The sequence below is a fragment of the Schistocerca piceifrons genome, unplaced genomic scaffold (genome assembly GCF_021461385.2).
Source record: "Schistocerca piceifrons isolate TAMUIC-IGC-003096 unplaced genomic scaffold, iqSchPice1.1 HiC_scaffold_537, whole genome shotgun sequence".
Classification (NCBI taxonomy): domain Eukaryota; kingdom Metazoa; phylum Arthropoda; class Insecta; order Orthoptera; family Acrididae; genus Schistocerca; species Schistocerca piceifrons.
In genome coordinates this window covers 17083-35444 of record NW_025728774.1, presented here as the reverse complement: position 1 = coordinate 35444, position 18362 = coordinate 17083, and the positions used below count along the sequence as shown (strand labels likewise).

Here is an 18362-nt window from a genome sequence, read left to right as displayed (position 1 = left end):
TGGAAATTTTGCTTGCAGTATATCGTGCAATCTTTTCGTTATGAGTTGGTGCTTGGTTTCCCGATGTTCTTTTGTTTAGTGCATTCGCCTTCTCTTAACCCTGAGAAACCACATACCGAAACTGAGGCACTGCCGGCTGATCATAAGCAGTGCTCGATGAAGTTATTTCGCTTGCTGTTCGTTGCCTTTAATATTGTTCTCATCAGTGGTGAGTGCTGCCTGCAGAAAGCGTTTATCTTGCGAATTCACGTGAAAGTTTGTGTTCCCTGTGAGGTCCACTACTTGGGATTAACTTGACTGCTCCAGACAGGTGGCTCGTTGGTCTAGGGGTATGATTCCTGCTTTGGGTGCAGGAGGTCCCGGGTTCAAATCCCGGACGAGCCCTGCCATTTTGACCGTGCTGAAGAGTAGGTGGAACTCAGTCCCGGTTGCAGCTCCTCAATGAAGAGTAGACGCCTGTTATAGCACGTGGATATAACAAGAATGCGGCACCAGTAAAGTACGTAGGTGGAATTCGATAGAAACGCAGACGGTAATTTTGCATGCAACGGAAAACAAGGTTGTCTTTGCGGAATATGTGCACCGTGAGTGGAGATTCAGCTTAATTGTGCGACAGTCTACCCTCATCTTACTAGCGACGGCAACAACCAAGGGGTGGCATGTAAGATTGAGCGTGGCTAAGAGTTTCTCATTATTAGTTAGCATCACACTTTGACAGAGCTGTGACAAGGCGAGTAGGGTGAGCTCAGGAAAGCCAGTAGCAAGCGCACTTGAAGTAGCCCAGAAGAACCGGATTATAAATTTTGCCAGCCATAATGGAGCTAGGGGCGTTCTCAGTTACCAAATACCGGTGCAATAAGAGAGCAACAGTATTTGACAGTAAAATGACGCCCTATCCGTCTAGCATACGACATTGCTTGTCTCTGCATACGCGGACGTGAGGTCATCTCGGAAATGAAATCCGAAATATAGATTAAAATTGTTGTGTTCCCGCCCGGGATCGAACCGGGGACCTTCTGCGTGTAAAGCAGACGTGATAACCGCTACACCACGGAAACGACGGTCGCTTTCATGTACCACCCGGAGACTCGTAATAGCAACAGTTTGTCTTCTGTGTTAGCAAGGGCATCGGCTACGAGCTCCCTCCGATTCGTGAAGTTCCTATAGTAAAAGACGTCGATAAAAACAATCCAACCGCGACAGACAGGGAGAACGCTGGCTGAGCTGCAGCCCTACATGGTGAGACCATCAAAGGTGGCGTCATTCACATGCAGTGCGTTTTCGGAACGAATAGGCTCGTTGGTCTAGGGGTATGATTCCTGCTTCGGGTGCAGGAGGTCCCGGGTTCAAATCCCGGACGAGCCCTTGCGTTTTGTACAACGGTGTGGCAACAAATCGCATGGCGGCGGCTGTTTCGCGCATTTCCAGGCCTCCAAGTCAGCGCTAAAATCCGACAACCAGTTCTGAAACCGTTTCATGTTTCATTTGAGCCATGTGCACCCTGCTGATGGAACGTTTGATTTAAATGGTCACAGTAGAGATCGTAGCAAGTGTCTTGCTGAGTGCGACGAAAACGGCTTTCCGCCCGCAATCCAACCGGGGACCTTCTGCGTGTTAGGCACGGCGCCTGGGCTCGGCGGCAGCTGCTGCTCTTTCTGTCCTTACGAGATACCGTCGATTCGCGCAGTCGTTATTGCAAAAGATGTCACTAAAGGCAATCGCTTCGTTAGCGGCACGGTGCCTGGGCTCGGCGGCAGCTCTACATGGAGGCACCAGCAGCCCAGCCAGGCCGCCGCCGGCACCGGCGCGCCACAGCGCAAGGAGCCGGCGGCCGCCCTGCAATGCCCCCTGTCGTTGCATATTCCACCCGCCTTATATCCTCTCCATGTCTGACTCACTACCCTAAACGACACTGCAGTCTACGTGCTTATTACTACCGCTTTTGGAAGAACCAAGGCGCAGCATTCTAGTGTCGAACCGGCATTGCAAATTTGGATTAAGGAAAATTTTATTGTGTGGTCGAGCGACAGCGTCATCTCGCTCTTCCTACATGATCGCCTCTTGTGCGGAATAATTCCTAGCGCGCCGATGGCTTCAGAGTTGGTCTTCTCGAACTTTTGCTTTCGCACTGCATTCCGCAATCTTTTCGTTATGAGTTGTGTGCTTCGGTTTCCCGACTTTCTTGTGTTTAGTGCGTTTGGCTTCTCTTAACCCCTAGCCACCGCTTGCCGAAATTTCCACACTGTCGTCCGTCGATCTGCAGAGCTCGATGAAGGCATCGCGGCCGTTCCTGAGCTCGTGGAACGGCCGAAACTGTAGTTGTTTCCAGATCTCTCCCACACAACGGCCTCCCAGAAGCTTGGATTACAGAAGTACGCCACTACTCCCAGCCGGAGATTCACGTTTGAAAGCAGAATGACATGAGCTACACGCAGCGCCGATTTTTTTTTTTTTTTTTTTTTGTGTCTGACCTACTTTGAAAGACTTTTTAGTCGATTTACTTACTACTATCGCTGTTGGAAACCAGGTGATAACCACACAGTATTCTAGAGACGATGAGGTAATGAAAATTTAGAATAAGTAAAACAGTATCATAAGAAGTTGTGCGGTGGAGCAGCACATGCAATTCACGCTTCCTAGATAATCGTTACTGCATAGAATAATTCTGTTGTCTGCGGCGTCTTCAGTATCCGTCTTCTGGAAATTTTGCTTGCAGTATATCGTGCAATCTTTTCGTTATGAGTTGGTGCTTGGTTTCCCGATGTTCTTTTGTTTAGTGCATTCGCCTTCTCTTAACCCTGAGAAACCACATACCGAAACTGAGGCACTGCCGGCTGATCATAAGCAGTGCTCGATGAAGTTATTTCGCTTGCTGTTCGTTGCCTTTAATATTGTTCTCATCAGTGGTGAGTGCTGCCTGCAGAAAGCGTTTATCTTGCGAATTCACGTGAAAGTTTGTGTTCCCTGTGAGGTCCACTACTTGGGATTAACTTGACTGCTCCAGACAGGTGGCTCGTTGGTCTAGGGGTATGATTCCTGCTTTGGGTGCAGGAGGTCCCGGGTTCAAATCCCGGACGAGCCCTGCCATTTTGACCGTGCTGAAGAGTAGGTGGAACTCAGTCCCGGTTGCAGCTCCTCAATGAAGAGTAGACGCCTGTTATAGCACGTGGATATAACAAGAATGCGGCACCAGTAAAGTACGTAGGTGGAATTCGATAGAAACGCAGACGGTAATTTTGCATGCAACGGAAAACAAGGTTGTCTTTGCGGAATATGTGCACCGTGAGTGGAGATTCAGCTTAATTGTGCGACAGTCTACCCTCATCTTACTAGCGACGGCAACAACCAAGGGGTGGCATGTAAGATTGAGCGTGGCTAAGAGTTTCTCATTATTAGTTAGCATCACACTTTGACAGAGCTGTGACAAGGCGAGTAGGGTGAGCTCAGGAAAGCCAGTAGCAAGCGCACTTGAAGTAGCCCAGAAGAACCGGATTATAAATTTTGCCAGCCATAATGGAGCTAGGGGCGTTCTCAGTTACCAAATACCGGTGCAATAAGAGAGCAACAGTATTTGACAGTAAAATGACGCCCTATCCGTCTAGCATACGACATTGCTTGTCTCTGCATACGCGGACGTGAGGTCATCTCGGAAATGAAATCCGAAATATAGATTAAAATTGTTGTGTTCCCGCCCGGGATCGAACCGGGGACCTTCTGCGTGTAAAGCAGACGTGATAACCGCTACACCACGGAAACGACGGTCGCTTTCATGTACCACCCGGAGACTCGTAATAGCAACAGTTTGTCTTCTGTGTTAGCAAGGGCATCGGCTACGAGCTCCCTCCGATTCGTGAAGTTCCTATAGTAAAAGACGTCGATAAAAACAATCCAACCGCGACAGACAGGGAGAACGCTGGCTGAGCTGCAGCCCTACATGGTGAGACCATCAAAGGTGGCGTCATTCACATGCAGTGCGTTTTCGGAACGAATAGGCTCGTTGGTCTAGGGGTATGATTCCTGCTTCGGGTGCAGGAGGTCCCGGGTTCAAATCCCGGACGAGCCCTTGCGTTTTGTACAACGGTGTGGCAACAAATCGCATGGCGGCGGCTGTTTCGCGCATTTCCAGGCCTCCAAGTCAGCGCTAAAATCCGACAACCAGTTCTGAAACCGTTTCATGTTTCATTTGAGCCATGTGCACCCTGCTGATGGAACGTTTGATTTAAATGGTCACAGTAGAGATCGTAGCAAGTGTCTTGCTGAGTGCGACGAAAACGGCTTTCCGCCCGCAATCCAACCGGGGACCTTCTGCGTGTTAGGCACGGCGCCTGGGCTCGGCGGCAGCTGCTGCTCTTTCTGTCCTTACGAGATACCGTCGATTCGCGCAGTCGTTATTGCAAAAGATGTCACTAAAGGCAATCGCTTCGTTAGCGGCACGGTGCCTGGGCTCGGCGGCAGCTCTACATGGAGGCACCAGCAGCCCAGCCAGGCCGCCGCCGGCACCGGCGCGCCACAGCGCAAGGAGCCGGCGGCCGCCCTGCAATGCCCCCTGTCGTTGCATATTCCACCCGCCTTATATCCTCTCCATGTCTGACTCACTACCCTAAATGACACTGCAGTCTACGTGCTTATTACTACCGCTTTTGGAAGAACCAAGGCGCAGCATTCTAGTGTCGAACCGGCATTGCAAATTTGGATTAAGCAAAATTTTATTGTGTGGTCGAGCGACAGCGTCATCTCGCTCTTCCTACATGATCGCCTCTTGTGCGGAATAATTCCTAGCGCGCCGATGGCTTCAGAGTTGGTCTTCTCGAACTTTTGCTTTCGCACTGCATTCCGCAATCTTTTCGTTATGAGTTGTGTGCTTCGGTTTCCCGACTTTCTTGTGTTTAGTGCGTTTGGCTTCTCTTAACCCCTAGCCACCGCTTGCCGAAATTTCCACACTGTCGTCCGTCGATCTGCAGAGCTCGATGAAGGCATCGCGGCCGTTCCTGAGCTCGTGGAACGGCCGAAACTGTAGTTGTTTCCAGATCTCTCCCACACAACGGCCTCCCAGAAGCTTGGATTACAGAAGTACGCCACTACTCCCAGCCGGAGATTCACGTTTGAAAGCAGAATGACATGAGCTACACGCAGCGCCGATTTTTTTTTTTTTTTTTTTTGTGTCTGACCTACTTTGAAAGACTTTTTAGTCGATTTACTTACTACTATCGCTGTTGGAAACCAGGTGATAACCACACAGTATTCTAGAGACGATGAGGTAATGAAAATTTAGAATAAGTAAAACAGTATCATAAGAAGTTGTGCGGTGGAGCAGCACATGCAATTCACGCTTCCTAGATAATCGTTACTGCATAGAATAATTCTGTTGTCTGCGGCGTCTTCAGTATCCGTCTTCTGGAAATTTTGCTTGCAGTATATCGTGCAATCTTTTCGTTATGAGTTGGTGCTTGGTTTCCCGATGTTCTTTTGTTTAGTGCATTCGCCTTCTCTTAACCCTGAGAAACCACATACCGAAACTGAGGCACTGCCGGCTGATCATAAGCAGTGCTCGATGAAGTTATTTCGCTTGCTGTTCGTTGCCTTTAATATTGTTCTCATCAGTGGTGAGTGCTGCCTGCAGAAAGCGTTTATCTTGCGAATTCACGTGAAAGTTTGTGTTCCCTGTGAGGTCCACTACTTGGGATTAACTTGACTGCTCCAGACAGGTGGCTCGTTGGTCTAGGGGTATGATTCCTGCTTTGGGTGCAGGAGGTCCCGGGTTCAAATCCCGGACGAGCCCTGCCATTTTGACCGTGCTGAAGAGTAGGTGGAACTCAGTCCCGGTTGCAGCTCCTCAATGAAGAGTAGACGCCTGTTATAGCACGTGGATATAACAAGAATGCGGCACCAGTAAAGTACGTAGGTGGAATTCGATAGAAACGCAGACGGTAATTTTGCATGCAACGGAAAACAAGGTTGTCTTTGCGGAATATGTGCACCGTGAGTGGAGATTCAGCTTAATTGTGCGACAGTCTACCCTCATCTTACTAGCGACGGCAACAACCAAGGGGTGGCATGTAAGATTGAGCGTGGCTAAGAGTTTCTCATTATTAGTTAGCATCACACTTTGACAGAGCTGTGACAAGGCGAGTAGGGTGAGCTCAGGAAAGCCAGTAGCAAGCGCACTTGAAGTAGCCCAGAAGAACCGGATTATAAATTTTGCCAGCCATAATGGAGCTAGGGGCGTTCTCAGTTACCAAATACCGGTGCAATAAGAGAGCAACAGTATTTGACAGTAAAATGACGCCCTATCCGTCTAGCATACGACATTGCTTGTCTCTGCATACGCGGACGTGAGGTCATCTCGGAAATGAAATCCGAAATATAGATTAAAATTGTTGTGTTCCCGCCCGGGATCGAACCGGGGACCTTCTGCGTGTAAAGCAGACGTGATAACCGCTACACCACGGAAACGACGGTCGCTTTCATGTACCACCCGGAGACTCGTAATAGCAACAGTTTGTCTTCTGTGTTAGCAAGGGCATCGGCTACGAGCTCCCTCCGATTCGTGAAGTTCCTATAGTAAAAGACGTCGATAAAAACAATCCAACCGCGACAGACAGGGAGAACGCTGGCTGAGCTGCAGCCCTACATGGTGAGACCATCAAAGGTGGCGTCATTCACATGCAGTGCGTTTTCGGAACGAATAGGCTCGTTGGTCTAGGGGTATGATTCCTGCTTCGGGTGCAGGAGGTCCCGGGTTCAAATCCCGGACGAGCCCTTGCGTTTTGTACAACGGTGTGGCAACAAATCGCATGGCGGCGGCTGTTTCGCGCATTTCCAGGCCTCCAAGTCAGCGCTAAAATCCGACAACCAGTTCTGAAACCGTTTCATGTTTCATTTGAGCCATGTGCACCCTGCTGATGGAACGTTTGATTTAAATGGTCACAGTAGAGATCGTAGCAAGTGTCTTGCTGAGTGCGACGAAAACGGCTTTCCGCCCGCAATCCAACCGGGGACCTTCTGCGTGTTAGGCACGGCGCCTGGGCTCGGCGGCAGCTGCTGCTCTTTCTGTCCTTACGAGATACCGTCGATTCGCGCAGTCGTTATTGCAAAAGATGTCACTAAAGGCAATCGCTTCGTTAGCGGCACGGTGCCTGGGCTCGGCGGCAGCTCTACATGGAGGCACCAGCAGCCCAGCCAGGCCGCCGCCGGCACCGGCGCGCCACAGCGCAAGGAGCCGGCGGCCGCCCTGCAATGCCCCCTGTCGTTGCATATTCCACCCGCCTTATATCCTCTCCATGTCTGACTCACTACCCTAAATGACACTGCAGTCTACGTGCTTATTACTACCGCTTTTGGAAGAACCAAGGCGCAGCATTCTAGTGTCGAACCGGCATTGCAAATTTGGATTAAGCAAAATTTTATTGTGTGGTCGAGCGACAGCGTCATCTCGCTCTTCCTACATGATCGCCTCTTGTGCGGAATAATTCCTAGCGCGCCGATGGCTTCAGAGTTGGTCTTCTCGAACTTTTGCTTTCGCACTGCATTCCGCAATCTTTTCGTTATGAGTTGTGTGCTTCGGTTTCCCGACTTTCTTGTGTTTAGTGCGTTTGGCTTCTCTTAACCCCTAGCCACCGCTTGCCGAAATTTCCACACTGTCGTCCGTCGATCTGCAGAGCTCGATGAAGGCATCGCGGCCGTTCCTGAGCTCGTGGAACGGCCGAAACTGTAGTTGTTTCCAGATCTCTCCCACACAACGGCCTCCCAGAAGCTTGGATTACAGAAGTACGCCACTACTCCCAGCCGGAGATTCACGTTTGAAAGCAGAATGACATGAGCTACACGCAGCGCCGATTTTTTTTTTTTTTTTTTTTGTGTCTGACCTACTTTGAAAGACTTTTTAGTCGATTTACTTACTACTATCGCTGTTGGAAACCAGGTGATAACCACACAGTATTCTAGAGACGATGAGGTAATGAAAATTTAGAATAAGTAAAACAGTATCATAAGAAGTTGTGCGGTGGAGCAGCACATGCAATTCACGCTTCCTAGATAATCGTTACTGCATAGAATAATTCTGTTGTCTGCGGCGTCTTCAGTATCCGTCTTCTGGAAATTTTGCTTGCAGTATATCGTGCAATCTTTTCGTTATGAGTTGGTGCTTGGTTTCCCGATGTTCTTTTGTTTAGTGCATTCGCCTTCTCTTAACCCTGAGAAACCACATACCGAAACTGAGGCACTGCCGGCTGATCATAAGCAGTGCTCGATGAAGTTATTTCGCTTGCTGTTCGTTGCCTTTAATATTGTTCTCATCAGTGGTGAGTGCTGCCTGCAGAAAGCGTTTATCTTGCGAATTCACGTGAAAGTTTGTGTTCCCTGTGAGGTCCACTACTTGGGATTAACTTGACTGCTCCAGACAGGTGGCTCGTTGGTCTAGGGGTATGATTCCTGCTTTGGGTGCAGGAGGTCCCGGGTTCAAATCCCGGACGAGCCCTGCCATTTTGACCGTGCTGAAGAGTAGGTGGAACTCAGTCCCGGTTGCAGCTCCTCAATGAAGAGTAGACGCCTGTTATAGCACGTGGATATAACAAGAATGCGGCACCAGTAAAGTACGTAGGTGGAATTCGATAGAAACGCAGACGGTAATTTTGCATGCAACGGAAAACAAGGTTGTCTTTGCGGAATATGTGCACCGTGAGTGGAGATTCAGCTTAATTGTGCGACAGTCTACCCTCATCTTACTAGCGACGGCAACAACCAAGGGGTGGCATGTAAGATTGAGCGTGGCTAAGAGTTTCTCATTATTAGTTAGCATCACACTTTGACAGAGCTGTGACAAGGCGAGTAGGGTGAGCTCAGGAAAGCCAGTAGCAAGCGCACTTGAAGTAGCCCAGAAGAACCGGATTATAAATTTTGCCAGCCATAATGGAGCTAGGGGCGTTCTCAGTTACCAAATACCGGTGCAATAAGAGAGCAACAGTATTTGACAGTAAAATGACGCCCTATCCGTCTAGCATACGACATTGCTTGTCTCTGCATACGCGGACGTGAGGTCATCTCGGAAATGAAATCCGAAATATAGATTAAAATTGTTGTGTTCCCGCCCGGGATCGAACCGGGGACCTTCTGCGTGTAAAGCAGACGTGATAACCGCTACACCACGGAAACGACGGTCGCTTTCATGTACCACCCGGAGACTCGTAATAGCAACAGTTTGTCTTCTGTGTTAGCAAGGGCATCGGCTACGAGCTCCCTCCGATTCGTGAAGTTCCTATAGTAAAAGACGTCGATAAAAACAATCCAACCGCGACAGACAGGGAGAACGCTGGCTGAGCTGCAGCCCTACATGGTGAGACCATCAAAGGTGGCGTCATTCACGTGCAGTGCGTTTTCGGAACGAATAGGCTCGTTGGTCTAGGGGTATGATTCCTGCTTCGGGTGCAGGAGGTCCCGGGTTCAAATCCCGGACGAGCCCTTGCGTTTTGTACAACGGTGTGGCAACAAATCGCATGGCGGCGGCTGTTTCGCGCATTTCCAGGCCTCCAAGTCAGCGCTAAAATCCGACAACCAGTTCTGAAACCGTTTCATGTTTCATTTGAGCCATGTGCACCCTGCTGATGGAACGTTTGATTTAAATGGTCACAGTAGAGATCGTAGCAAGTGTCTTGCTGAGTGCGACGAAAACGGCTTTCCGCCCGCAATCCAACCGGGGACCTTCTGCGTGTTAGGCACGGCGCCTGGGCTCGGCGGCAGCTGCTGCTCTTTCTGTCCTTACGAGATACCGTCGATTCGCGCAGTCGTTATTGCAAAAGATGTCACTAAAGGCAATCGCTTCGTTAGCGGCACGGTGCCTGGGCTCGGCGGCAGCTCTACATGGAGGCACCAGCAGCCCAGCCAGGCCGCCGCCGGCACCGGCGCGCCACAGCGCAAGGAGCCGGCGGCCGCCCTGCAATGCCCCCTGTCGTTGCATATTCCACCCGCCTTATATCCTCTCCATGTCTGACTCACTACCCTAAATGACACTGCAGTCTACGTGCTTATTACTACCGCTTTTGGAAGAACCAAGGCGCAGCATTCTAGTGTCGAACCGGCATTGCAAATTTGGATTAAGCAAAATTTTATTGTGTGGTCGAGCGACAGCGTCATCTCGCTCTTCCTACATGATCGCCTCTTGTGCGGAATAATTCCTAGCGCGCCGATGGCTTCAGAGTTGGTCTTCTCGAACTTTTGCTTTCGCACTGCATTCCGCAATCTTTTCGTTATGAGTTGTGTGCTTCGGTTTCCCGACTTTCTTGTGTTTAGTGCGTTTGGCTTCTCTTAACCCCTAGCCACCGCTTGCCGAAATTTCCACACTGTCGTCCGTCGATCTGCAGAGCTCGATGAAGGCATCGCGGCCGTTCCTGAGCTCGTGGAACGGCCGAAACTGTAGTTGTTTCCAGATCTCTCCCACACAACGGCCTCCCAGAAGCTTGGATTACAGAAGTACGCCACTACTCCCAGCCGGAGATTCACGTTTGAAAGCAGAATGACATGAGCTACACGCAGCGCCGATTTTTTTTTTTTTTTTTTTTGTGTCTGACCTACTTTGAAAGACTTTTTAGTCGATTTACTTACTACTATCGCTGTTGGAAACCAGGTGATAACCACACAGTATTCTAGAGACGATGAGGTAATGAAAATTTAGAATAAGTAAAACAGTATCATAAGAAGTTGTGCGGTGGAGCAGCACATGCAATTCACGCTTCCTAGATAATCGTTACTGCATAGAATAATTCTGTTGTCTGCGGCGTCTTCAGTATCCGTCTTCTGGAAATTTTGCTTGCAGTATATCGTGCAATCTTTTCGTTATGAGTTGGTGCTTGGTTTCCCGATGTTCTTTTGTTTAGTGCATTCGCCTTCTCTTAACCCTGAGAAACCACATACCGAAACTGAGGCACTGCCGGCTGATCATAAGCAGTGCTCGATGAAGTTATTTCGCTTGCTGTTCGTTGCCTTTAATATTGTTCTCATCAGTGGTGAGTGCTGCCTGCAGAAAGCGTTTATCTTGCGAATTCACGTGAAAGTTTGTGTTCCCTGTGAGGTCCACTACTTGGGATTAACTTGACTGCTCCAGACAGGTGGCTCGTTGGTCTAGGGGTATGATTCCTGCTTTGGGTGCAGGAGGTCCCGGGTTCAAATCCCGGACGAGCCCTGCCATTTTGACCGTGCTGAAGAGTAGGTGGAACTCAGTCCCGGTTGCAGCTCCTCAATGAAGAGTAGACGCCTGTTATAGCACGTGGATATAACAAGAATGCGGCACCAGTAAAGTACGTAGGTGGAATTCGATAGAAACGCAGACGGTAATTTTGCATGCAACGGAAAACAAGGTTGTCTTTGCGGAATATGTGCACCGTGAGTGGAGATTCAGCTTAATTGTGCGACAGTCTACCCTCATCTTACTAGCGACGGCAACAACCAAGGGGTGGCATGTAAGATTGAGCGTGGCTAAGAGTTTCTCATTATTAGTTAGCATCACACTTTGACAGAGCTGTGACAAGGCGAGTAGGGTGAGCTCAGGAAAGCCAGTAGCAAGCGCACTTGAAGTAGCCCAGAAGAACCGGATTATAAATTTTGCCAGCCATAATGGAGCTAGGGGCGTTCTCAGTTACCAAATACCGGTGCAATAAGAGAGCAACAGTATTTGACAGTAAAATGACGCCCTATCCGTCTAGCATACGACATTGCTTGTCTCTGCATACGCGGACGTGAGGTCATCTCGGAAATGAAATCCGAAATATAGATTAAAATTGTTGTGTTCCCGCCCGGGATCGAACCGGGGACCTTCTGCGTGTAAAGCAGACGTGATAACCGCTACACCACGGAAACGACGGTCGCTTTCATGTACCACCCGGAGACTCGTAATAGCAACAGTTTGTCTTCTGTGTTAGCAAGGGCATCGGCTACGAGCTCCCTCCGATTCGTGAAGTTCCTATAGTAAAAGACGTCGATAAAAACAATCCAACCGCGACAGACAGGGAGAACGCTGGCTGAGCTGCAGCCCTACATGGTGAGACCATCAAAGGTGGCGTCATTCACATGCAGTGCGTTTTCGGAACGAATAGGCTCGTTGGTCTAGGGGTATGATTCCTGCTTCGGGTGCAGGAGGTCCCGGGTTCAAATCCCGGACGAGCCCTTGCGTTTTGTACAACGGTGTGGCAACAAATCGCATGGCGGCGGCTGTTTCGCGCATTTCCAGGCCTCCAAGTCAGCGCTAAAATCCGACAACCAGTTCTGAAACCGTTTCATGTTTCATTTGAGCCATGTGCACCCTGCTGATGGAACGTTTGATTTAAATGGTCACAGTAGAGATCGTAGCAAGTGTCTTGCTGAGTGCGACGAAAACGGCTTTCCGCCCGCAATCCAACCGGGGACCTTCTGCGTGTTAGGCACGGCGCCTGGGCTCGGCGGCAGCTGCTGCTCTTTCTGTCCTTACGAGATACCGTCGATTCGCGCAGTCGTTATTGCAAAAGATGTCACTAAAGGCAATCGCTTCGTTAGCGGCACGGTGCCTGGGCTCGGCGGCAGCAGCTGCTGCTCTTTCTGTCCTTACGAGATACCGTCGATTCGCGCAGTCGTTATTGCAAAAGATGTCACTAAAGGCAATCGCTTCGTTAGCGGCACGGTGCCTGGGCTCGGCGGCAGCTCTACATGGAGGCACCAGCAGCCCAGCCAGGCCGCCGCCGGCACCGGCGCGCCACAGCGCAAGGAGCCGGCGGCCGCCCTGCAATGCCCCCTGTCGTTGCATATTCCACCCGCCTTATATCCTCTCCATGTCTGACTCACTACCCTAAATGACACTGCAGTCTACGTGCTTATTACTACCGCTTTTGGAAGAACCAAGGCGCAGCATTCTAGTGTCGAACCGGCATTGCAAATTTGGATTAAGCAAAATTTTATTGTGTGGTCGAGCGACAGCGTCATCTCGCTCTTCCTACATGATCGCCTCTTGTGCGGAATAATTCCTAGCGCGCCGATGGCTTCAGAGTTGGTCTTCTCGAACTTTTGCTTTCGCACTGCATTCCGCAATCTTTTCGTTATGAGTTGTGTGCTTCGGTTTCCCGACTTTCTTGTGTTTAGTGCGTTTGGCTTCTCTTAACCCCTAGCCACCGCTTGCCGAAATTTCCACACTGTCGTCCGTCGATCTGCAGAGCTCGATGAAGGCATCGCGGCCGTTCCTGAGCTCGTGGAACGGCCGAAACTGTAGTTGTTTCCAGATCTCTCCCACACAACGGCCTCCCAGAAGCTTGGATTACAGAAGTACGCCACTACTCCCAGCCGGAGATTCACGTTTGAAAGCAGAATGACATGAGCTACACGCAGCGCCGATTTTTTTTTTTTTTTTTTTTGTGTCTGACCTACTTTGAAAGACTTTTTAGTCGATTTACTTACTACTATCGCTGTTGGAAACCAGGTGATAACCACACAGTATTCTAGAGACGATGAGGTAATGAAAATTTAGAATAAGTAAAACAGTATCATAAGAAGTTGTGCGGTGGAGCAGCACATGCAATTCACGCTTCCTAGATAATCGTTACTGCATAGAATAATTCTGTTGTCTGCGGCGTCTTCAGTATCCGTCTTCTGGAAATTTTGCTTGCAGTATATCGTGCAATCTTTTCGTTATGAGTTGGTGCTTGGTTTCCCGATGTTCTTTTGTTTAGTGCATTCGCCTTCTCTTAACCCTGAGAAACCACATACCGAAACTGAGGCACTGCCGGCTGATCATAAGCAGTGCTCGATGAAGTTATTTCGCTTGCTGTTCGTTGCCTTTAATATTGTTCTCATCAGTGGTGAGTGCTGCCTGCAGAAAGCGTTTATCTTGCGAATTCACGTGAAAGTTTGTGTTCCCTGTGAGGTCCACTACTTGGGATTAACTTGACTGCTCCAGACAGGTGGCTCGTTGGTCTAGGGGTATGATTCCTGCTTTGGGTGCAGGAGGTCCCGGGTTCAAATCCCGGACGAGCCCTGCCATTTTGACCGTGCTGAAGAGTAGGTGGAACTCAGTCCCGGTTGCAGCTCCTCAATGAAGAGTAGACGCCTGTTATAGCACGTGGATATAACAAGAATGCGGCACCAGTAAAGTACGTAGGTGGAATTCGATAGAAACGCAGACGGTAATTTTGCATGCAACGGAAAACAAGGTTGTCTTTGCGGAATATGTGCACCGTGAGTGGAGATTCAGCTTAATTGTGCGACAGTCTACCCTCATCTTACTAGCGACGGCAACAACCAAGGGGTGGCATGTAAGATTGAGCGTGGCTAAGAGTTTCTCATTATTAGTTAGCATCACACTTTGACAGAGCTGTGACAAGGCGAGTAGGGTGAGCTCAGGAAAGCCAGTAGCAAGCGCACTTGAAGTAGCCCAGAAGAACCGGATTATAAATTTTGCCAGCCATAATGGAGCTAGGGGCGTTCTCAGTTACCAAATACCGGTGCAATAAGAGAGCAACAGTATTTGACAGTAAAATGACGCCCTATCCGTCTAGCATACGACATTGCTTGTCTCTGCATACGCGGACGTGAGGTCATCTCGGAAATGAAATCCGAAATATAGATTAAAATTGTTGTGTTCCCGCCCGGGATCGAACCGGGGACCTTCTGCGTGTAAAGCAGACGTGATAACCGCTACACCACGGAAACGACGGTCGCTTTCATGTACCACCCGGAGACTCGTAATAGCAACAGTTTGTCTTCTGTGTTAGCAAGGGCATCGGCTACGAGCTCCCTCCGATTCGTGAAGTTCCTATAGTAAAAGACGTCGATAAAAACAATCCAACCGCGACAGACAGGGAGAACGCTGGCTGAGCTGCAGCCCTACATGGTGAGACCATCAAAGGTGGCGTCATTCACATGCAGTGCGTTTTCGGAACGAATAGGCTCGTTGGTCTAGGGGTATGATTCCTGCTTCGGGTGCAGGAGGTCCCGGGTTCAAATCCCGGACGAGCCCTTGCGTTTTGTACAACGGTGTGGCAACAAATCGCATGGCGGCGGCTGTTTCGCGCATTTCCAGGCCTCCAAGTCAGCGCTAAAATCCGACAACCAGTTCTGAAACCGTTTCATGTTTCATTTGAGCCATGTGCACCCTGCTGATGGAACGTTTGATTTAAATGGTCACAGTAGAGATCGTAGCAAGTGTCTTGCTGAGTGCGACGAAAACGGCTTTCCGCCCGCAATCCAACCGGGGACCTTCTGCGTGTTAGGCACGGCGCCTGGGCTCGGCGGCAGCTGCTGCTCTTTCTGTCCTTACGAGATACCGTCGATTCGCGCAGTCGTTATTGCAAAAGATGTCACTAAAGGCAATCGCTTCGTTAGCGGCACGGTGCCTGGGCTCGGCGGCAGCTCTACATGGAGGCACCAGCAGCCCAGCCAGGCCGCCGCCGGCACCGGCGCGCCACAGCGCAAGGAGCCGGCGGCCGCCCTGCAATGCCCCCTGTCGTTGCATATTCCACCCGCCTTATATCCTCTCCATGTCTGACTCACTACCCTAAATGACACTGCAGTCTACGTGCTTATTACTACCGCTTTTGGAAGAACCAAGGCGCAGCATTCTAGTGTCGAACCGGCATTGCAAATTTGGATTAAGGAAAATTTTATTGTGTGGTCGAGCGACAGCGTCATCTCGCTCTTCCTACATGATCGCCTCTTGTGCGGAATAATTCCTAGCGCGCCGATGGCTTCAGAGTTGGTCTTCTCGAACTTTTGCTTTCGCACTGCATTCCGCAATCTTTTCGTTATGAGTTGTGTGCTTCGGTTTCCCGACTTTCTTGTGTTTAGTGCGTTTGGCTTCTCTTAACCCCTAGCCACCGCTTGCCGAAATTTCCACACTGTCGTCCGTCGATCTGCAGAGCTCGATGAAGGCATCGCGGCCGTTCCTGAGCTCGTGGAACGGCCGAAACTGTAGTTGTTTCCAGATCTCTCCCACACAACGGCCTCCCAGAAGCTTGGATTACAGAAGTACGCCACTACTCCCAGCCGGAGATTCACGTTTGAAAGCAGAATGACATGAGCTACACGCAGCGCCGATTTTTTTTTTTTTTTTTTTTTGTGTCTGACCTACTTTGAAAGACTTTTTAGTCGATTTACTTACTACTATCGCTGTTGGAAACCAGGTGATAACCACACAGTATTCTAGAGACGATGAGGTAATGAAAATTTAGAATAAGTAAAACAGTATCATAAGAAGTTGTGCGGTGGAGCAGCACATGCAATTCACGCTTCCTAGATAATCGTTACTGCATAGAATAATTCTGTTGTCTGCGGCGTCTTCAGTATCCGTCTTCTGGAAATTTTGCTTGCAGTATATCGTGCAATCTTTTCGTTATGAGTTGGTGCTTGGTTTCCCGATGTTCTTTTGTTTAGTGCATTCGCCTTCTCTTAACCCTGAGAAACCACATACCGAAACTGAGGCACTGCCGGCTGATCATAAGCAGTGCTCGATGAAGTTATTTCGCTTGCTGTTCGTTGCCTTTAATATTGTTCTCATCAGTGGTGAGTGCTGCCTGCAGAAAGCGTTTATCTTGCGAATTCACGTGAAAGTTTGTGTTCCCTGTGAGGTCCACTACTTGGGATTAACTTGACTGCTCCAGACAGGTGGCTCGTTGGTCTAGGGGTATGATTCCTGCTTTGGGTGCAGGAGGTCCCGGGTTCAAATCCCGGACGAGCCCTGCCATTTTGACCGTGCTGAAGAGTAGGTGGAACTCAGTCCCGGTTGCAGCTCCTCAATGAAGAGTAGACGCCTGTTATAGCACGTGGATATAACAAGAATGCGGCACCAGTAAAGTACGTAGGTGGAATTCGATAGAAACGCAGACGGTAATTTTGCATGCAACGGAAAACAAGGTTGTCTTTGCGGAATATGTGCACCGTGAGTGGAGATTCAGCTTAATTGTGCGACAGTCTACCCTCATCTTACTAGCGACGGCAACAACCAAGGGGTGGCATGTAAGATTGAGCGTGGCTAAGAGTTTCTCATTATTAGTTAGCATCACACTTTGACAGAGCTGTGACAAGGCGAGTAGGGTGAGCTCAGGAAAGCCAGTAGCAAGCGCACTTGAAGTAGCCCAGAAGAACCGGATTATAAATTTTGCCAGCCATAATGGAGCTAGGGGCGTTCTCAGTTACCAAATACCGGTGCAATAAGAGAGCAACAGTATTTGACAGTAAAATGACGCCCTATCCGTCTAGCATACGACATTGCTTGTCTCTGCATACGCGGACGTGAGGTCATCTCGGAAATGAAATCCGAAATATAGATTAAAATTGTTGTGTTCCCGCCCGGGATCGAACCGGGGACCTTCTGCGTGTAAAGCAGACGTGATAACCGCTACACCACGGAAACGACGGTCGCTTTCATGTACCACCCGGAGACTCGTAATAGCAACAGTTTGTCTTCTGTGTTAGCAAGGGCATCGGCTACGAGCTCCCTCCGATTCGTGAAGTTCCTATAGTAAAAGACGTCGATAAAAACAATCCAACCGCGACAGACAGGGAGAACGCTGGCTGAGCTGCAGCCCTACATGGTGAGACCATCAAAGGTGGCGTCATTCACATGCAGTGCGTTTTCGGAACGAATAGGCTCGTTGGTCTAGGGGTATGATTCCTGCTTCGGGTGCAGGAGGTCCCGGGTTCAAATCCCGGACGAGCCCTTGCGTTTTGTACAACGGTGTGGCAACAAATCGCATGGCGGCGGCTGTTTCGCGCATTTCCAGGCCTCCAAGTCAGCGCTAAAATCCGACAACCAGTTCTGAAACCGTTTCATGTTTCATTTGAGCCATGTGCACCCTGCTGATGGAACGTTTGATTTAAATGGTCACAGTAGAGATCGTAGCAAGTGTCTTGCTGAGTGCGACGAAAACGGCTTTCCGCCCGCAATCCAACCGGGGACCTTCTGCGTGTTAGGCACGGCGCCTGGGCTCGGCGGCAGCTGCTGCTCTTTCTGTCCTTACGAGATACCGTCGATTCGCGCAGTCGTTATTGCAAAAGATGTCACTAAAGGCAATCGCTTCGTTAGCGGCACGGTGCCTGGGCTCGGCGGCAGCTCTACATGGAGGCACCAGCAGCCCAGCCAGGCCGCCGCCGGCACCGGCGCGCCACAGCGCAAGGAGCCGGCGGCCGCCCTGCAATGCCCCCTGTCGTTGCATATTCCACCCGCCTTATATCCTCTCCATGTCTGACTCACTACCCTAAATGACACTGCAGTCTACGTGCTTATTACTACCGCTTTTGGAAGAACCAAGGCGCAGCATTCTAGTGTCGAACCGGCATTGCAAATTTGGATTAAGCAAAATTTTATTGTGTGGTCGAGCGACAGCGTCATCTCGCTCTTCCTACATGATCGCCTC

General features: G+C 49.9%; 21 non-coding genes across 21 annotated transcripts; 14 read left to right on the top strand and 7 right to left on the bottom strand.

Annotated features, from left to right (window-relative positions):
- Positions 1 to 312: 312 nt before the first annotated feature.
- Trnap-ugg lies at positions 313 to 384 on the top strand. The gene has a single exon. It is a non-coding gene; the product is annotated as a tRNA-Pro (tRNA).
- Positions 385 to 985: 601 nt separating this feature from the next.
- On the bottom strand, positions 986 to 1058 carry Trnav-uac. Its single transcript has one exon. It is a non-coding gene; the product is annotated as a tRNA-Val (tRNA).
- Positions 1059 to 1293: 235 nt separating this feature from the next.
- Trnap-cgg lies at positions 1294 to 1365 on the top strand. Its single transcript has one exon. It is a non-coding gene; the product is annotated as a tRNA-Pro (tRNA).
- Positions 1366 to 3010: 1645 nt separating this feature from the next.
- On the top strand, positions 3011 to 3082 carry Trnap-ugg. Its single transcript has one exon. It is a non-coding gene; the product is annotated as a tRNA-Pro (tRNA).
- A 601-nt stretch (positions 3083 to 3683) lies between these two features.
- On the bottom strand, positions 3684 to 3756 carry Trnav-uac. The gene has a single exon. It is a non-coding gene; the product is annotated as a tRNA-Val (tRNA).
- A 235-nt stretch (positions 3757 to 3991) lies between these two features.
- On the top strand, positions 3992 to 4063 carry Trnap-cgg. The gene has a single exon. It is a non-coding gene; the product is annotated as a tRNA-Pro (tRNA).
- A 1644-nt stretch (positions 4064 to 5707) lies between these two features.
- Trnap-ugg lies at positions 5708 to 5779 on the top strand. The gene has a single exon. It is a non-coding gene; the product is annotated as a tRNA-Pro (tRNA).
- A 601-nt stretch (positions 5780 to 6380) lies between these two features.
- Trnav-uac lies at positions 6381 to 6453 on the bottom strand. The gene has a single exon. It is a non-coding gene; the product is annotated as a tRNA-Val (tRNA).
- Positions 6454 to 6688: 235 nt separating this feature from the next.
- Trnap-cgg lies at positions 6689 to 6760 on the top strand. Its single transcript has one exon. It is a non-coding gene; the product is annotated as a tRNA-Pro (tRNA).
- A 1644-nt stretch (positions 6761 to 8404) lies between these two features.
- Trnap-ugg lies at positions 8405 to 8476 on the top strand. The gene has a single exon. It is a non-coding gene; the product is annotated as a tRNA-Pro (tRNA).
- A 601-nt stretch (positions 8477 to 9077) lies between these two features.
- Positions 9078 to 9150, bottom strand: Trnav-uac. Its single transcript has one exon. It is a non-coding gene; the product is annotated as a tRNA-Val (tRNA).
- A 235-nt stretch (positions 9151 to 9385) lies between these two features.
- Positions 9386 to 9457, top strand: Trnap-cgg. Its single transcript has one exon. It is a non-coding gene; the product is annotated as a tRNA-Pro (tRNA).
- Positions 9458 to 11101: 1644 nt separating this feature from the next.
- On the top strand, positions 11102 to 11173 carry Trnap-ugg. The gene has a single exon. It is a non-coding gene; the product is annotated as a tRNA-Pro (tRNA).
- A 601-nt stretch (positions 11174 to 11774) lies between these two features.
- Trnav-uac lies at positions 11775 to 11847 on the bottom strand. Its single transcript has one exon. It is a non-coding gene; the product is annotated as a tRNA-Val (tRNA).
- Positions 11848 to 12082: 235 nt separating this feature from the next.
- Trnap-cgg lies at positions 12083 to 12154 on the top strand. The gene has a single exon. It is a non-coding gene; the product is annotated as a tRNA-Pro (tRNA).
- Positions 12155 to 13915: 1761 nt separating this feature from the next.
- On the top strand, positions 13916 to 13987 carry Trnap-ugg. Its single transcript has one exon. It is a non-coding gene; the product is annotated as a tRNA-Pro (tRNA).
- A 601-nt stretch (positions 13988 to 14588) lies between these two features.
- Trnav-uac lies at positions 14589 to 14661 on the bottom strand. Its single transcript has one exon. It is a non-coding gene; the product is annotated as a tRNA-Val (tRNA).
- A 235-nt stretch (positions 14662 to 14896) lies between these two features.
- On the top strand, positions 14897 to 14968 carry Trnap-cgg. Its single transcript has one exon. It is a non-coding gene; the product is annotated as a tRNA-Pro (tRNA).
- A 1645-nt stretch (positions 14969 to 16613) lies between these two features.
- Trnap-ugg lies at positions 16614 to 16685 on the top strand. Its single transcript has one exon. It is a non-coding gene; the product is annotated as a tRNA-Pro (tRNA).
- A 601-nt stretch (positions 16686 to 17286) lies between these two features.
- Trnav-uac lies at positions 17287 to 17359 on the bottom strand. Its single transcript has one exon. It is a non-coding gene; the product is annotated as a tRNA-Val (tRNA).
- A 235-nt stretch (positions 17360 to 17594) lies between these two features.
- Trnap-cgg lies at positions 17595 to 17666 on the top strand. The gene has a single exon. It is a non-coding gene; the product is annotated as a tRNA-Pro (tRNA).
- The last annotated feature ends 696 nt before the right edge of the window (positions 17667 to 18362 follow it).